A 17000-nucleotide genomic window follows, 5' to 3' on the forward strand; every position below is an offset into this window, starting at 1 on the left:
GTCCTCGGGGACATTTTAGGTAAAAGCAGGTTCCCCTCCCACACAGCGCTCCACGCCATTTCATCCAATGTGCCGTACCACAGTGTGCTTTGGGTGTGGCCGGGCACCAACTGTTCCTAACCGGGTGCATCACGATCCCATGGGCGATGCAGCAGCGCTGCTGCATAGACGTAAACACTGTGAGGTTTAAAAAAAGTCCCACACATACAGGAAGGTGGGGCAAGGAACACCGGCAAGTGGCAGAGGAACAAGAAGAGGCGGAGGTGGAGGAGGAAGAAGAAAAAAAAAAAAAACAGGACAGGACACACAGTTTCAGTGATATTGTTTGCTGTTATGTAAAGAGAAGGAGAAAATAGGTCCTGGATGGCTGCCAGAGAGCTGGGTGACTAACCGGCAAAGAACAGGCACGACATAAGTGTGCAAAAACTCACACACTGACACACACACTGGCACACATTCTGTCCCATTTCTTCGCCCCAACTGAGCTTCCCAGTACAGGAAGTACAGCGGATGATAAGTTGCCATGTGGCACCATTAAATGTGTAAAAACGTCAAACGACAGGACTGACCCTTTGCACTTCTTGTCATTAAGCAACAAAGAAAGTGCAGCAGCCTGGCTTCCTGTGCACCTTCTGCATTAAGGCCACTCATACACAGAACATTCAGGTTCATAGCCTCCTCATTTGGGTGACCTTTGCCCTTCATCCATCTGGCTGACTTCCACTGTTTGTTTTCATCTTTCCCTTTAAGCCTATTTGATGCTTTTCCTTTCTTTCTCTTTTTTTTCTTGTCACACCAGCACTTAGATAGATGATTCTCACACTATTGGCACACGCACCACGAAACACCTGGGATACTGCTTACCTGTCTTAATCTGAAGGAGAGACTGTTGATTTTGATGAAATATCATCATCATTATATATTTATTAGATAGATGCCTCAGGCCCCCTCACCTCCGCCCACTTCCTTAGTGAGTACTTCACTCAAGGCAAAACCCACACTGCTCTAACAGCTTCATTAAAGATGGGAGAGGATGGAGCCGTTTGAATTTGCAGGACAGCCAAGTATTAATTTTTCATTAGTGAATTAATCAATTCAAATAAAAGACAATTGATAAATCATTCAGATTTTCTTTTTTTTGTCATGCACATTTAAGAAGAGCACATTGTATTGGGAAGGTGAGAACCATTGCAGATTAGATTAATTTCCAATCTGCGTCTTCCACAAAATGAGTTAAGAAAAATAGTTTGAAGATTAACAGAACTTTTTTAAACACCGGCACAATTAAAAGTCTTTGGAGGAGACAGTTTCCACAGTAATACAGCTCTTGACAATATAGTATGATTTATTTTGTTCCCATAGTCTTTTTCTACTTATTATAATGGCGACCATAATTCATATCCTGAAGTGTTTATTCTGCAGCCTGAATGATAGAACTCTGAGAGAAGAAAATAAATAAGAGGAAGATGATTCTTCTTTCTTCACTTTCCACATCATAAGGGGAACCTCCATATGTGTGTGTGTGTATATATATATATATATATATATATATATATATATATATATATATATATATATATATATATATATATATATATACCATATATTGTTTTTATACAGTATACACACTTATGTATGTATATCTATTGTGTATTAATGAAGTTTGTGTAAGTGTATGTGTGCATGTGCGGTGGGGAAATATCACATTTATTTATCATGATTTACATTTTTCATCATTTTGCGAGGTCAATTATCCTTGTAATTTCTGTTTACTAAAACTTGGATATGCGAAGAGTTATAGAGACGGGTCAGCTTGTAAATTAGCCTCTCTGTCTAATCAAGCCTCCAACGGAATAATGCAGCAAGAGCCGCAGTGGAGGAGGGCGTCTCTCCGCGCTTTCTGTTCATTATTTTGCGTTAGGTTTGGCTATATTTTCACAGCGGGATAATGACAATAGGTGAAAGGCAAGAAATGTGCCAGTGAGCACAGGTTTAAAACCCCTTCACTTCATCAGTGCTCACTGCTTTACTGCTCTTTATGTCACCAGACAATGACACAGTGACAGCCAAGCATAAGAATGTGCAGCACCAGCACCTAATGTGCGCCCTGGTTTTGTGTCTGAAAGAGAGAAAGAAAGTAGGAGACAGACATATTGACACAGTGAAGGATGAAAAGACAGAAACCCAGACAGACAGGGAAATAGAGGGATGCTGTAATGGTTGGCATGACTCTATTCCGACTCAGACCTCCCGACAGTAGCAGCCCTGTTCAGACAAAACGCAGCCAGCCACCAGTCACTGACTCCTCTCTCCATCATTCTTTTGAGGCCTGTGGAGTGGAGTTGTGTTCAGCTAAATGATGATTAGCATATCCTGTTGATCTGATGCAACTGATGCAGCTGAGGACTTTGCCAGCTGTAGTCCAAAACATGCATTTGGTGGGTGAAAACTGTACGTAGAACTGATTGTCCAAGTAGTTGCTTCTGTGTCTTGTTTGTCTCTGTGATGGTAGTGGCAGCGTGTCCAGGGTGCACCCCCCCTCAAGGCCTGGTCTCCCACCACCTCAGACAGGAAGGGACAGGTTATGAACAAAAAGGGATGAATAGCTGTTTTAAGTTGGATTTTTAAACACGTTTTTTGAACATCTTTTTCAGCCCATGCCGGCTCTTTCAGAACAGAATTGTGTGTTTGCAACTGAATTAAAGAAAGTGCCCACATAATCTTACACAAAGTAGTGAACCCTTTCTTTCTACTGTATTTTAAAGCTTCTTTTTAATCCCTAACATTTTACTTACCTTTTGCCAAATAATGTATTTAGTGCTTCGATATTCCAGCAGAAAGAATAATATAACTTTTCCAGTCTTGCTGCCCTTGTTCCACGTTTTTAAAACGCTTTTGACATAAGCAAGTACTAAATGACCAAATAGTAAAGAAAGAGTAGTTATTCAATTCAATTTAAAAATACTTTATTAATCCCCAAAAGAGAATTAATTCATTTATGAATCATTCATATACAATAATTGTATATTTATCATTTAAAGGTGACCTATTATGGCATTTAATGTATATTTTAAACAGGCCTTGAATGTCTTAAAAACAATCTAAAGCTTGTTTTTTCTACATAAATCATAAATCCAGCCTGTGGGCCCTGTCACTAGTTTTACCGCTTCTAACCTCTTTTTCTGCGCCTCATTTTTAGGGAAGGGGGGGGTATGATAATGAGGCTCTGCGCTGATTGGCTCCCTGAATGATGTGTAGCAGGGGAGGAGCATAAACCTCGCTCCGCCAGAGCAGCCCGAGCCTGTAAATTATCACAACACTGAATTTTCACAAATGGAAACTTTATTGTTAAAAAAATAAAATATGAGTTGTATATAAATAACATTTATGCACTATTTAAGCCGGATCTACCCGGCGGATGCTGAACGCTGGCCCCGGAGCCACGCCGGGCGCCCGGGAGCAGCGCACATCACCGCGGCTTTAACCAGGGAATCTGACCGGTTCCGACCGGCCGGGACCGCAGGAACCGGCCTGGACTGGTAGCAGGGACTCCCGGGGACCGACCAGCGCAATTTCAGCCGGATCTACGCGGCGGATGCTGCGCGACGGGCGCTGCAACCCACGGCGGGCGCACAGATCGGCTCCGGGGCGCATCCTGTGCGCATCGTCGGTTACCGGTGATCAAACCGACAGATTTGCCTGAAAATCTCGGAGGGTGAAGCTGGTCCAGCCTGGGACGGACCCCCGAGGACCCAGCTCCCAAACCACCCGGGAACCTGGATGATTTAACCCGGATCCGCTCCGCCGCGGCGCCGCGTCCGACTGGCTCAAGGAAGCGCCGCTCCAGCAGCGGAGAGAGCTGGTTGTGGGCGTGGTTTCAGCAGCGGAGGCTGAACCTCTGGAAATCTGCTCCTGTCGTTACGTAACGACAGGAGCAGATTCTAATCGGCTCAAAAAAAACCACGTGACACTGGGGGACTCTGTCCGGCGGGGGTCAGACACCTTGCAGAAATTCATGGTATTTTGTCTCCCCTGTGCTGGCAGGGTGAGGGGAGACCACTTTATATATGTTAAAACAAGAAAAAACGTGTTTTTCATAATAGGTCCCCTTTAGTCATATCTCTGTAATGTTTTGAAACAGGTTTAAATCGTTTTCTGATCATTTAGTTTTATTCATTTTATACACATCTTAAATTTTTCAGGGCTAATACGCCACCAGCACGCCCCCTGGTCATTGCCTTCAGTACAGTGCCATTTTGACCTGAGTGCTGTGTTGTTGTACCACCCGCTCATATTAACAATCTCCCGGAGATTCTCCTCTGTATTGGGTAATAGTATATTAAACCTATTTTAAGGAAACAAAGACAGGGATTCGCCTTCTCCACCCACCACCATCACAATCCATAATCACCCAAGGCGGTTTAGAGTCGAAGGAGTGGAGAGGAGAGCTAGAAATGACAAGAAGATGGAGAGGCAAAGGCGAAGTGAGATAAAAGTGAAATGTAATGGAGAGAGAGTACCACCTACCGTTCTGGGGTCCTCTGGCAGAAGAGTCTCATTGAAGGGAAGGCAGGGAGGTCTGTTTTCAGCTAAAGCCAACACTCTCTTTCTTCTGTCTCCCTGCAGAAGTGAATCTGGGGTGACTGCACCCACAATTAGGGCATGAGAGGATTAGTGGTGAGTGGGACGGTGGTTGGGGGCTGTTTTTTTGTTTGTGTTCTTAGAATTCCTCGCTCTGCATTGTGGCCATGGATCTGCAATATTTTTTTTCTTCTTTTTCAATCCCATGTTTTCAAAAATAAAAACATCACAAACAACATAAAAAGAAAATGCTCACAAGAAAAAAGGGGGGCAAAATAAGAAGCCCAGTATGTGCTGTGCCCCTGTGTGTGTTTTCAGTCTTACACTTGCCTTTTCTCCTACTTTCCCTGTCACCATGTGACACATCTTGGGAGCCTCTTTATTTTTTTCTTCCCTTGTTAATGCCTTTAGATGTCAATTCCCCAGCATCTCCCAAAATGTCTGAAAGTCTCCCATCTTTGGTTTTATTTCAATTGCATTCCATTTTAATACTGACAAACACAGAGCTCACAGGGGGGAGACAAAGCATTTGGATTATTGTGGGTTTACAGCACTTAAAGGCTTTTGGTCATCCTGACATTAGGAGATGCAAGGGTCCAGGAGAGCAGGGGACCATTATGTTCCGCTTGTCAGGTCCCAGATGTGTTCGCCTTAGCGTTTACAAGTGTGCATGTGTAGGCCCGTATTCTGCATGCACATATAACATATGCCAGTCCAGTCTCACAGGGAAACGTCAAAGCAACACGTCTGTATAAATGCACAAAATGTAGTGTTGCCAGAAAGAAGTAGGGATTGTGAGATTTTAAGATTTGACTTTGTTTTGCACAAGGAATCATTCACCTGACGTAATGCTAACATGTAACCATGAATTTATTAATGTCTTAGACTAATCATGTATTGTTTTTTATGCCTTACTTCAACGAACCACAACTGATAGTTCAGTTGACAATTTCAAATTCTTTTGACAACAAAGTGTCAGACAGACTTAATTTCTGGTACTCTGCCATGACAATATACTATATCTACATATACTATATATATATATATATACATATATATATATATATATATATATATATATATCTCTCTATGCATCAACCCCTAATGATTCTTAATTTAATAGTAGAGAATGTAGAGATGTTACATTTACAGCAGGAAATGCATGCATAACAGTTTTACTATATTCAAGAATGCACAATGGTTTCACGTCATGAAAAGTATAATAACGTTACAGTTTTAAAAGGCATACACTTATGTAATGACTTCAAAGCCCACTGATGTAGTAATTTCACTATTAAAGAGCCTTTATTGTGAAACGGTTGTGCTGTGGATCAATATAGCTTTGACACATTCTCGAGTGAGACATTTTTAAACACGTATGCAACTATCTTTCCTCTAAGAATCTGGTGCCGACCTTTAGCACTCTTCAGTGTGGATTATGGCAAACTGTATTAGCTCACAAGTTTGCAACAGTCAGATTCTGTATCATAGCATCTTAGGCCGAGTCTTTGGAGCTCTCTCCCTCAGGTCACACATGGAGTTTAAGAGCTTTTCTGAGGCAAAGAGGTGTGACTCGCCCTGAGACTCCCCCTCTTGCTCTTTCTCTGCATCTGTGTCTGTCTCTTACTTATTTCTCCTCATTTTTTTTCCCCCTGCTTTGCTGCTCCACTCTAGTCATAGAGCGCACGCTCAGCAGTAAACCAATTTCATTTAGTATGTTTTCACATTTTTATCCAATCATGGCATGCTCAGAGGTTTCAAAAGCCACATGACACTTTTATTGGGGCCTAATTAAGGATCTCTGATTCAATCCATGTAATTTAATAGAGATCAGTCATGATTGTGAGGCTCTGGCTTTGTGTGTAGGGAAGATAAATTACCGCAAACCTTGCCTCCTCCTGCAGCACATAAGGGTTAAAGGGCTTTGCATTAGCCTTAATATTAATGCACTCCAACTGTCAGGCAATGGGGATGCCAAGCAGGAAATTTAGACACACTCCCTGTGGTTTCTGGAACCGACAGTCTTAGCTACAGAACTCAGCCACACAGGTGGTTAGCCACCAGTAGATCAGTATGTACTCGAGCTCAACAACTTTGTAATTGCCTTTTGGCCTTCTTATTGTTCTCATTCATCTTCCTCTTTGCATGAAAATGTGCTTGAAGAACTTTCACTTGTTATTTTTGTTTTTCCAAAGCCGTGCCTAGATTATACAATAATTGGGGAAGGCTGCCACACAGTTAGAGTCAACCCTTGAGGGTGTCTGATGAATTTTTTGCCGGTTTTGCATGGCGATCATTTCGGTCTCTCACACAAGGATTGCTGAGCAGCTTTTTCTAAGCCTCCCAGTGAACGGCTTGAATGAGAGCGAGGAAAACAACTCCCTTGTATCACTCCGTACTTTCCAGAAGCCCTTCATATCCACTGAGCCAGCTGATGATGCAGCATAGAGAAAACGGAGAGGATAGAAGAGCTGAGAGGGTCCCGGGTCGGCTGAGGTGAAGCACGCGTACCGGGAGGTGTCTAGATGGTCAAAGATAGCGCGCCAGACTAAAGGAAGGGAAGGACAGTGGCAGAGAAGTCTGGGCTGGAGGGAGGCCATCCTGAGAGCATGGTTGAATGGGCACTTTATCTAAAATCACGTCTAGTCACTGTGAACATCAGCTTCTGGAGGCTAACGACACTGACATTTGACAGGGAGAGCAGCCACTTTGTGGCCAAACAAACCATCACTCACTCCCCACAGTCAGTGACATCTCGTTCTGTTTCTAATCTATCTCTCTAACATTTCATCCCATGTTGCGATGCATATAAAAGGAAACCCAACAACTAATCCAACCAGTCCGAGTGTTGTGTTTTTTAGTTTAAAATTTGAATTTTGATTGCTCAGGAAAAGCTGTGGCAGTAAATCTAGATATGTCTTCTCTGCATCTGCCATGCTAAACCGCAAAGGTTTTCTCTGGGAAGTTGGAATTAAATGATTCCTTGACTCCTGTGTGCTGTAAAAGTTGTTTTTTGGGGGTTTCTGGTTCATTCGTGGCATTTCAGGATAGAAGGTGGTGACTTGTGTCTCCTGCATGTAGGAATCGATCTCTTTTTACCACTCATTATGCCTGAGCCCTTAAGACAGTTTGGAGGACGTCAAAGGCATTGCCACGTCGGCCATATGTTTTCCACGGCTCATATCTGTCAGAGTGTCAGGACGTGGCGGGGGTGCGCTTTTCTGCACCAACAGAGGAGCGGTGCACATCGCTACAGGAGGGCCTCATTACCACCAAAAGAGACTTGAAGATGGGCGGGAAGGCACACTGAGTGCTGTGTTTAGAAGCAGAGGGTGAGCCATTTAAAAAGCACTCAGCCCGAGCAACTGCCCCTCCCTGCCTGCACGGCTCCATTATCACAGCAGAGAATACCATATAGGATCTTTTTTTTTTTTGCTGGAAGTAGAAGCTTCAGCAAATTAACTAAGTAATTAAGGCAAACAAATTGATTCCCTCGATATTTTAATTGAACTTTTGCCTTTTGTGTTTCCATCTGGCCAATCCCATCTCACCAATGTCAACACGGCGCGTGTTTATTTGAACCATCTTCGGGGATCTTACGACTTGATCCCCTCCCAAACAAAGCCGGGATTGACATTTATTCTTCTTTCATGTGATACTGTCATAAAGTGTCAAGAGACAGAGAAGTGCGATTTGCAAATGTTTATCATAGAGTATTATTAAGTCATGTTTATACTTGTTGAATAATGTTATCTATCTTAGCTTGTGTAAAGATATGTTGGCTCTGTTAGGCTGTGTGCAGCATAGTTATCCCAGTTACCCATGTGGATACACAGTCGTATGCGGTGAGGTTGCACACAATTTTCACTCCTCCATAACGATTGATCCATTAAATTTATATTGGGAATTTGCTCCCAGATGGTCTGGGCAAAAAAATCTAACTTGTACCCTTGACAATCTGTAATCTATACAGTCTGAATTAGGGTGCATTATTGATCTGGTTGCTTCTCACTTAGGTAGTTGAAACGCTCAGTGGAGGGAGGCTCCATTAGAAACTAGTCAAACTTTAAAAGGAGATTTTCTTTGGGACTTTTTAGTGGTGGTGGCGGGGGTCTTGTTCAGAAAGTTATCCAGGCACTGGTAAAGTCACCTTTCTGCAGAACAATTTCAATAAAACAACTTGTATAGTATAATATCTAATGTATTTTCAAACAGGTTTTGCATGCATTTGTGTACAATAGCTTTTACATTAGTTTATTTTGAATAGCAATCAATGTAGAATGCACATATCCAATATGAATACAGTGTAGTATCCCACACTGACAGGACTGCTGGGTGGTCAGAATATCTAAGTGCTGGTATATGTTAAATCCAGCAGTAATGTGCATAGGTACTTTATTATGGACCATGAATATAGAGAATGCATAGATGATATTCATATGTTTACCACTGTAAATGTTGGTTATAACTTTTCAGAACTGGGCAGTGGAAGGCTGATGCACGCAAGCTGTTCATCTGCATAATTGCATCCGTGTAGGGACTGAGTGTCACAGAGGTGTGACTTATGGCAGTGTTAAAGATGCAACGCTGTCAGACTGCATGCTATTCAGTGCTATTCAGTGTGTACTCTGCTCCTCCAGGGAAGCCCACAAGATCAGGAAGAATCAAGTCCCAATAGAGAGGGTGGGGCTCTGTGTTATGTCACATAATGCTTTCCAATGCCCCCTAATGAAATTGCTCAGTCCCACGTAGTGTGGAAGCTAGCGGCTCGGCAGATGTAGCGCCATGTTAAACTTTATGTTGCTTGAAAATGGCTTCCGCTCCAACTGCATTTGAGACTGAGATGGTTTGACTGTAAAATGATGTGTTTTATGGCACCGTTATCTGAGCGATATTTCTTGAAGATGCAGCACCAACCACTATTGCATTCTCTGTCTTCAGAAGGGAGCAAATTGATATGAACAGATCAACAGAGCTATGCCCTTCTGGATGTCCTTGGCACCACACTTGGCCCTGAAATTGATTTCTCTCCATATCTCCGATGCCAAAAAAACTCTCATTCCGAGATTTTATACTCCCATCGCTGACACATTTTATTCAGTTTTGGAGAGGATGTACTGTTAGAATGGCATTCATTTTTTCCAACATTTTTTCACACTTAATACTCTCACGTTGTATTTGATGACGTTTGCTACTATTGTGTACATTCATGCACGCGCCCGTATATATGCATGTGTAAAGTGCTTTCTGGATATAATTTGCAATGAGCAAAAACATTGCTTCTGATTTAATGTATATTATATTTTGTGTGTCCCGCTGTAGTCATGGGTTCTTCTCTAGCTCCTGCTGTAGTGGGTGAACCCTCTAGGTCCAGCGTTCAAACACATGTTCTTTCACACAGGAAAACTAGCACACGCACACACATACACACACACACGCACACGCACACGCCTCGGCCATGCTCCATTAAGTGGCTTGTGTCTTAAGCAGAAGTCTGACATAAATACAGGACTGGGAAATTTAGGAGAGGTTGTGTGCATGTGTTTGTGTGTGCTTCAGTTTGTGTGTCTGAGGTCTCTGTTGTTTTTGTCGCCGTGTTTTTATCATCTGTCCCTGATGGCCCCCATCCAAACCTCTTTTCTGTTTTTGTGGCATGCTGAATCTTATTGGTCCTGTTGAGAAAGCTCGAATGCCTGAAGAGAATAACAGAACGAAATATAGAAATAAAATAATGAAATCTTGTGTTTTTCTAGTTCATACTGTATGTGTTTATGACTGTGGATAAATAAGTAGCCAATGTCATAAAGTCACTTTTTAACCTTACCGATAAGGTTCTAGAAGGTGTTTGTCATTGATTGTTTATGAACATTTAGTCTGTAGCACTCTGCAATCACAGCCTGATGACCATGTTGGGGTGCAGCGTGCGGGCTGAGTGTGTTCCCCAATGAGAATTGATTGATCTGATCTTCAGATGGGAGGATGACCTACCTGTATTCCTCCCATGGAAACACGGTTCCACTCTTTGGATGTGATTGGTAATCGAGGTGGGGAAAAAAATGGTAAAGAAGAGCAAAAACCTCCGCAATTAGAGTTAACCATTTTCATTAATACCGGCTCTCAGTGGGACGGATGATAACTGTTCAGACCTTCACTCAAGGCCACACCTCGTCAGCTTCAGTGCTGCTCATTGTTGCTCTGAGAGTTTGGCATAAGTACAAAGTTTTTCTTGGAAACTTGAAAAATACCAAAACTCAAACATAAATGATGGGGAGATCCTGGTGTAGTGTCCTTTTGCGTGGTGATTACTCGATATTTAATCTGTTATAAAGTACCTAGTTTATGTATACAGACAGTTACTGAGTAAACACATTTTACTGTAACCTCCAAAAAGTTGGTTTAACATTTAATTAAATTGCAACCAAAAAACGGGCCTTACTTCCAGAGGCCATCAATCTACTATCCCCCAACTGGTAGTGATTTTTAAACCAATAAAAACACAGAAATGAATGTTTCATAGCATAACTGCCAAAAGATTACACACTTGAACTTAAAAAATGCTTTTTAATTTCCAGTTCTTATAGTGTCAACATAACAAAATAGTGAAAAAGCTCCAAACTCCAAAGTTTGGGCCCATTGTACTATCAAATCCCTTGGAAAGAGAGCATATATTTTTGCGGTCGTCTTAGAGTCTTCTAGTTTTTTACTGAATTTTTGTGTATTCGATCTGTTAAAGGCTTCTACTCCTTTTTTCTCCAGCTCTCTTCATGCCAAACCCTTTTAATTTTCAACCTGAGAGTTTTGCTGATATTTAGGTCAGGGCCCTGTGGGGACCATGTCAACACCTTCAGCTGTCATTGTGGATTTGAAGTGTGTTTAATTCATTTAGCTCTAGTAGAAATCAGCAGCTTTCACCATTGTTCTTGACTGGAGTCCTTCATTTTTTTCCTCTTCTCTGTGCTGAATTTCCAGCGAGGGTCATACAGTATATGTGAAGGCATTTCTGAACAAGTGCGCAGTCTACCATCAGGCTGTTTCATGATAAATGGTTTTGGAGGTGTTCTGCAGCCACACGCTTGCTCTCATTTGCTTCTCTAACAATTTTGTGAGCAGTTCTCCTCCAACGCTGCCTCGCACTTCCACACTTCATCTTTGTTTCCACCAATCCTATTAAGTGTAATATTTGAATCATACGATGAACTGATGAAACTTGTCTGATATCAAGTGTCTTAATTATCAGAGGCGGCTACATGGAGGAGTTCATTTCTGAAGATTGAGGGAGTCAGTATTTCTATGGAAATGTAATTTGCATCATTTGGCCTGTTCCAACAACAGAAAACAAGCCGTAGTCTTGGTCTGGAGTCATGGTCCAGGAGTTTTGTATCTTATGTTCCTTTCTTTATTTTACTTTGACTTTGTTTTCAGTGTTCTGTGTTTTATTTGGCTTCACTTCACATTTCATTTTGAAAGTTTATTTTTCTTGAATATTCTTTTGAGTTTTCTGCTAGTTTCGCTCTGGTTCTCGGTTGCTGATTACGACACCAGTTGTTCAGCTGCGATTACTTTCCTCAGCACATAAATACTTCACGTTTTCTTGTTGTTCATTCCCAGATCCTTTTCATTTCCACCAGTTTGTTTTTCCGCCTGTTTGCTCCAGTTTAGCTTCTTAGCCTTTCTGCTTGTTGTTTGGATTATGTTAGACATTATCTGAATTGTTTCGGATTCACTGCTCCGTCAGCGCTTTTGGTTTTGTTTTGTTAAATAACTGTTTATATTTCCCATCCTCCTGCTTCTCACCTACAAGCTTGTGTTTGGGTCTTCTCTGCCTACGAACCGTGACAGCCCGAAACATCGCTAAAAGTTTTCCGACAGCCGAGAGCTTTTGGGTGCAAAACTTTTTTCTCGTGCTCTATTCTTCTTTTCACTGTAAAGTTAAACAAAAATGAATATAAAAATTGATATTGCTTACAGTGTTAAACAGAGTGAGTCATCTCTAACCTTTATATGTTTTGACATCTGTTTACACTTGTCTATTTACAGTAACTTTTTTTAACCCTGACGCCCAAAGTTTTGCATACAACTGTATGCTTTTCACTTCCACAATCTGGCTACATACTGTACAGGGGATTTGTTGGCAGGATTTCTGGCCATTCACCTCTCAGAGGGCAAGGTCAATGCTAATCAGTGCCTACAAAGTGAATGTGCATCGTCATATGGACCTTCCATGTTAATGGCTGCAATGCAAAATGCCATCTAAAAGTAGCCTCCGAATATCCTATCATTGCGCAAATGGCAACCATTATAGTAATTAAGAAATACTTGACACATGGCTAATGTTGTTGTCATGCTGTTCAAACCACGGGGTGACCATTTGAGTATTGTTGATGAGGACATTGACAGCCTGGAAGACATTTTTTTCCCAGCAAGAAAGAGATATGGGCAGTTGCACAAAAAATGTATATATGGTATTATCAGCACAAAAAGTCAAAGAGTCAGACTGTTTCGCATGCAAATTAAAAAAAAAAAAGAAAGAAAATATCCTCTGTATCCTTTCTTCACAGTGGTCTGACAAATGGAAAATGATGCATCAAACAAAGAGTTCTTTGAAGAACAAAGTGAACCTGCAACAGACTACTCCCTGCAAGACTCCCATTGCCAAGATTGCATGCTTTCAAGATAGAGGAGGGAAAAGCATCCCTAACAACAAAATGATATAAATTACCACTGTTATGGTCTATACGGTTCAATTTAATGTGCTTGTAATGATAAATTATTTTGGTTATGAATCTAAAGTGGACCTGAGTGCTGTTGGAGCAGCAGAACTGTTAGAACAATCGCAGCTGTCTCCCAGGGCTGTGGCCATTAGTCAATAAATTAGAAAGTAATTAGTTTCTGCTTCTGTGGCTCTATTTGAAGCGCTTCACACAGGTGTAATGAAAATTTATTGGAGCTGTTGATCCAGAGGAGAAAAGAAAAGTAGAGGATTTGTACCGTGTGATTGTAATGTAGGATTTCCATCTGCCTTACTCCTTTTTCCCCTTGTAGTGTGACAGGTAAGGTCAGAAAGGATGACCACTGAAGTGGGTTTTTTCGTGGCTGATCAATAGTTTTTTGTGACTATTTTTGTATAGTGATGTTTTAAATTCATGTCTTCTAGCAGGTTAAGAGTTCAATAAACCTGACTGACATCAACCCCGGAGAAATTCTTCAGCCAAGAGATTCTGCTGAAAAAGGAAGCTTTCGGGGAGATTACCCACAAACGTATCGCAGATAGGAAAACAGGATACATACAGTTTGAGCCTTAATTATTATTTTTTTTACTTGTGCTGTAATTAAAAAAATGTCTACAGCACTCGTAGAATCATACACGAGAAAAACAGCTTGAGCCCCAGTCTCTCTGTTTCATTTTCAATTCTGTGTGCTTTTTGGCCAGCGGGCATCTCATCAGCCTTTGTTGTTCACATTGCACTACTTTTTTTTTTTTTAATCTTTTTTTCTTTTCTTTATTTTTTAGTGTCATCTGAGGCAGAGACTGTGTCTGCATTCCCCCCCATAAAACGAGGGAGAAAGCTAGACTCCAGCCATCAGCTTTACCTAATTGAACAGCTTTACATATTGTTCATGCCATTGTGTGTGGATCAAGGCAGTCACACCAAGCTTTTTGTTGGCAGACAACATCAAGGCTATTTGTTTTGTCTGGCGGAATGTAAGGTCAACAGGAGAGGGAGAACAGAAATTGGAAAACACTCGCACAACTGCGATGTCAATGAACAATGAACAACATAAAAGACAGGGGTGTGGGGGGTGGTGGGGGTGGGGTCTGCCAAGGCAGCATATGGGTAAAAAGAAAAATTAGAGGTAAAAAGAGAGAGGAGGCAGCACAGAGATGAAGGAACAAGCACACGCATGAAGTTGTGAATCTAGAAGGAGAAGGGGGGCAGACAGAGGAGAAACAGAAAGGACAAGGAGTGGAATAGAGACAGGACAGATGGATGGATGGATGGATGAAGACAGTCAGGCAGACTTAGTCTTGTCCTGGGCGAGATGGCCAATTAGAATAAAATTAGCTGGACCTTGGCAGAGGCTAGGGCACAGAGTAGGGCGTGGAAGGAAGAGAGAAGAGGAGGGAGGAGGGACAAAGGGGGAGAATATTCTGGTGATTAAAACCAAATGATTAGTGGTGCAAGAGGCAGAGGGGTAGAGAACTGGGGTCACCTGGGCCTGGAGGGAGAGAGAAGGTCTGATAGTAATGAGACCAACCTTCCCTTCCCTCTTCATCTCTCTCTCCCCCTCCCACTGCCCCTCCCCTTCATTTTCTTCACACACTATTTTTCTATATTTCTCTTTATCTTTTCTACCCTCTATTTACACATTCTTCCATTTTCCGTCTGTCAGTGTCCTTTTTCCTGTCTGCACCTCGCATAGCAAACCCTACTATTATCTGTTGCTGTTTTTTTTGTTGTTGCTTTTTTTGCCTTTGGCCGAAGCATACGCTAATGCAATTTCTGTGAGAGACAATTTAGCTTTCCGTGATAAGCATAGATTTATGAGAAGTTTATTTTTTGAACTCGCTGGTAAGGATCGGCAGATGACGATAGAGGAAGTGAGGTAGAGCATAAACTCAGCACAAGAGTGGCATTTGCTGCAGATTATCTATGAGCTGGTGTTTTAGTTAAAAGCAACAAGTTTGATCAGAGTGCAAAGAAACCGTCATCTGTTGCAGAGTGAATGATTCTTTTGAGCATCTCACGCTGCTGGGAGTTACAACACTAGTTTTTTTAGAGTCACGCCAATATCTCAGAAATGTCTCCCAGTCTAGTTGGGTTTGAGATAACTCACATGAATAGGCCGGATGTGGCTTGTAGATTGAACCTAAAAGGAAATCATCAGCAGTATATGTATTATAAAGTCTGTTTAGGTCTTTCTTTGTCTCTGCTGCTTCATGCAGCATAACTGCACCATAAAAGCCCACCAAAAAACTTACAATAAAATCCACTGAGCAGCATCTTTATGCACCAAATCTCTTTTACTCTATTTAACATTTGAAATCATTTTCCCCCCTTTTATCACATACACTCCATGGACAAAAGTAATCAGACGTCTGACAATTACACCAAAAGAAACTGTAATGATTCTGTTTTCAAATAACTATGTTCACTTGGTACCCACTCTGCAGCTCTAACAGCTTCCACTCCTGTTTTTGAAAACATTTTGGAGGGTTTCTGTGGAGTTTGCGCCTTTCCACTCTGCAGAGCATGCATGAGGTCAAGCACTGATGTTGGATGAGAAGGCCTGGCTTGCAATCTGCGTTCCAGTTCATCCCAGAGGCGCTCGATGAGGTTGAGGTCAGGGTTCTGTGCCGGCCAAGTTCTTCCATGCCAGAATCATCAAACCACATCTTTATGGTTCTTGCTTTGTGCACTGGGCCACAGTCATGTTTGAATAGAAAATGGCCTTGACCAAACTGTTCCCTCAAAGTTGGAACAAGATATCTTGGTGTGCTGAATCATTAAGATTTACCGTATTTTCTGCACTATAAGGCGCGCTTAAAATTCTTAATTCTTCTGAAAAATCGACAGTGCGCCCTATAATCAGGTGCAACTTATGTATGAATTTTGTGGTGTTCTGATCTCAAACCAATTTTATGTGGTAAACTACGCTCAAAAATCTGTCAAAATGTTTTAGTACGACTTTGGTTGCGACGAAGCCGATCCGCTTGATTGGTTGTCGGATCGTTCAGCTAACAGAGGGACGTTGTATTAAAGTCGGTCCTTGGTTGGATACTGGTTGCAACGTCAGACAGCGTTAGATAACTAATTATGTAGTTCTGTTGCAACCAACCATAATCCAACATCTAGTCAATGTTACCTTACTATAATTAGAAGTCAAGCCAACATTAGGTTTTTAGCATAAACCCAATTTTCAAATATATATCATAATCAAATTCTAATCCAACCTCACACCAACTTCAGGTGTCTGTTATCGCTGGCAACGATGAACCAATCAGAGAATAGGACGTAGTACGACACTTACCTCCTCCACTTTTTAATTGTGGATTTGTTGAAGATGAATGATTTAAAATGTGAAAGTCTTTTTCTGTATTAGTTATAATTTAACGATATTCTTATCTATTATATTATTGTTTATGAGTTGAATAAAGTTCAACTTACCAGACTGTTTTGCTTTATAAATGTTGTATCCTGCACATTATAACCCGCTGTGCCTTATGTATGAAAATAGACCCGTTCATTGATACTGCTTCTCATAATGCAGCAAGCCTAATGGTCCGTTAAATACGGTACCTTCACTGGAGACAAGAAGCCCCGAACCCCCAAAATAACCCCGTACCTTTATTCCTTCTCTACCAAACTTCAAAGTTGGGATAATGCGGTCAGGCAGGTAATATTCTCCCAGCATTCACC

At 41.6% G+C, this 17000-nt stretch overlaps 1 protein-coding gene across 9 annotated transcripts in view; it reads left to right on the plus strand.

Annotated features, from left to right (window-relative positions):
• Positions 1–17000, plus strand: part of camta1a (calmodulin binding transcription activator 1a) — a 333390-nt gene that overhangs the window by 147278 nt on the left and 169112 nt on the right. The window contains exon 2 of one of the 9 annotated variants that reach the window (XM_061735498.1): positions 4627–4677. The exons of the other annotated variants lie outside the window; for them this stretch is intronic. The gene's annotated coding sequence lies outside the window, so the exon portion shown is untranslated. The remainder of the gene's footprint in view (positions 1–4626; positions 4678–17000) is intronic. 9 annotated transcript variants of the gene reach the window in all.

The sequence above is a fragment of the Cololabis saira genome, chromosome 12, assembly GCF_033807715.1.
Source record: "Cololabis saira isolate AMF1-May2022 chromosome 12, fColSai1.1, whole genome shotgun sequence".
NCBI lineage: Eukaryota > Metazoa > Chordata > Actinopteri > Beloniformes > Belonidae > Cololabis > Cololabis saira.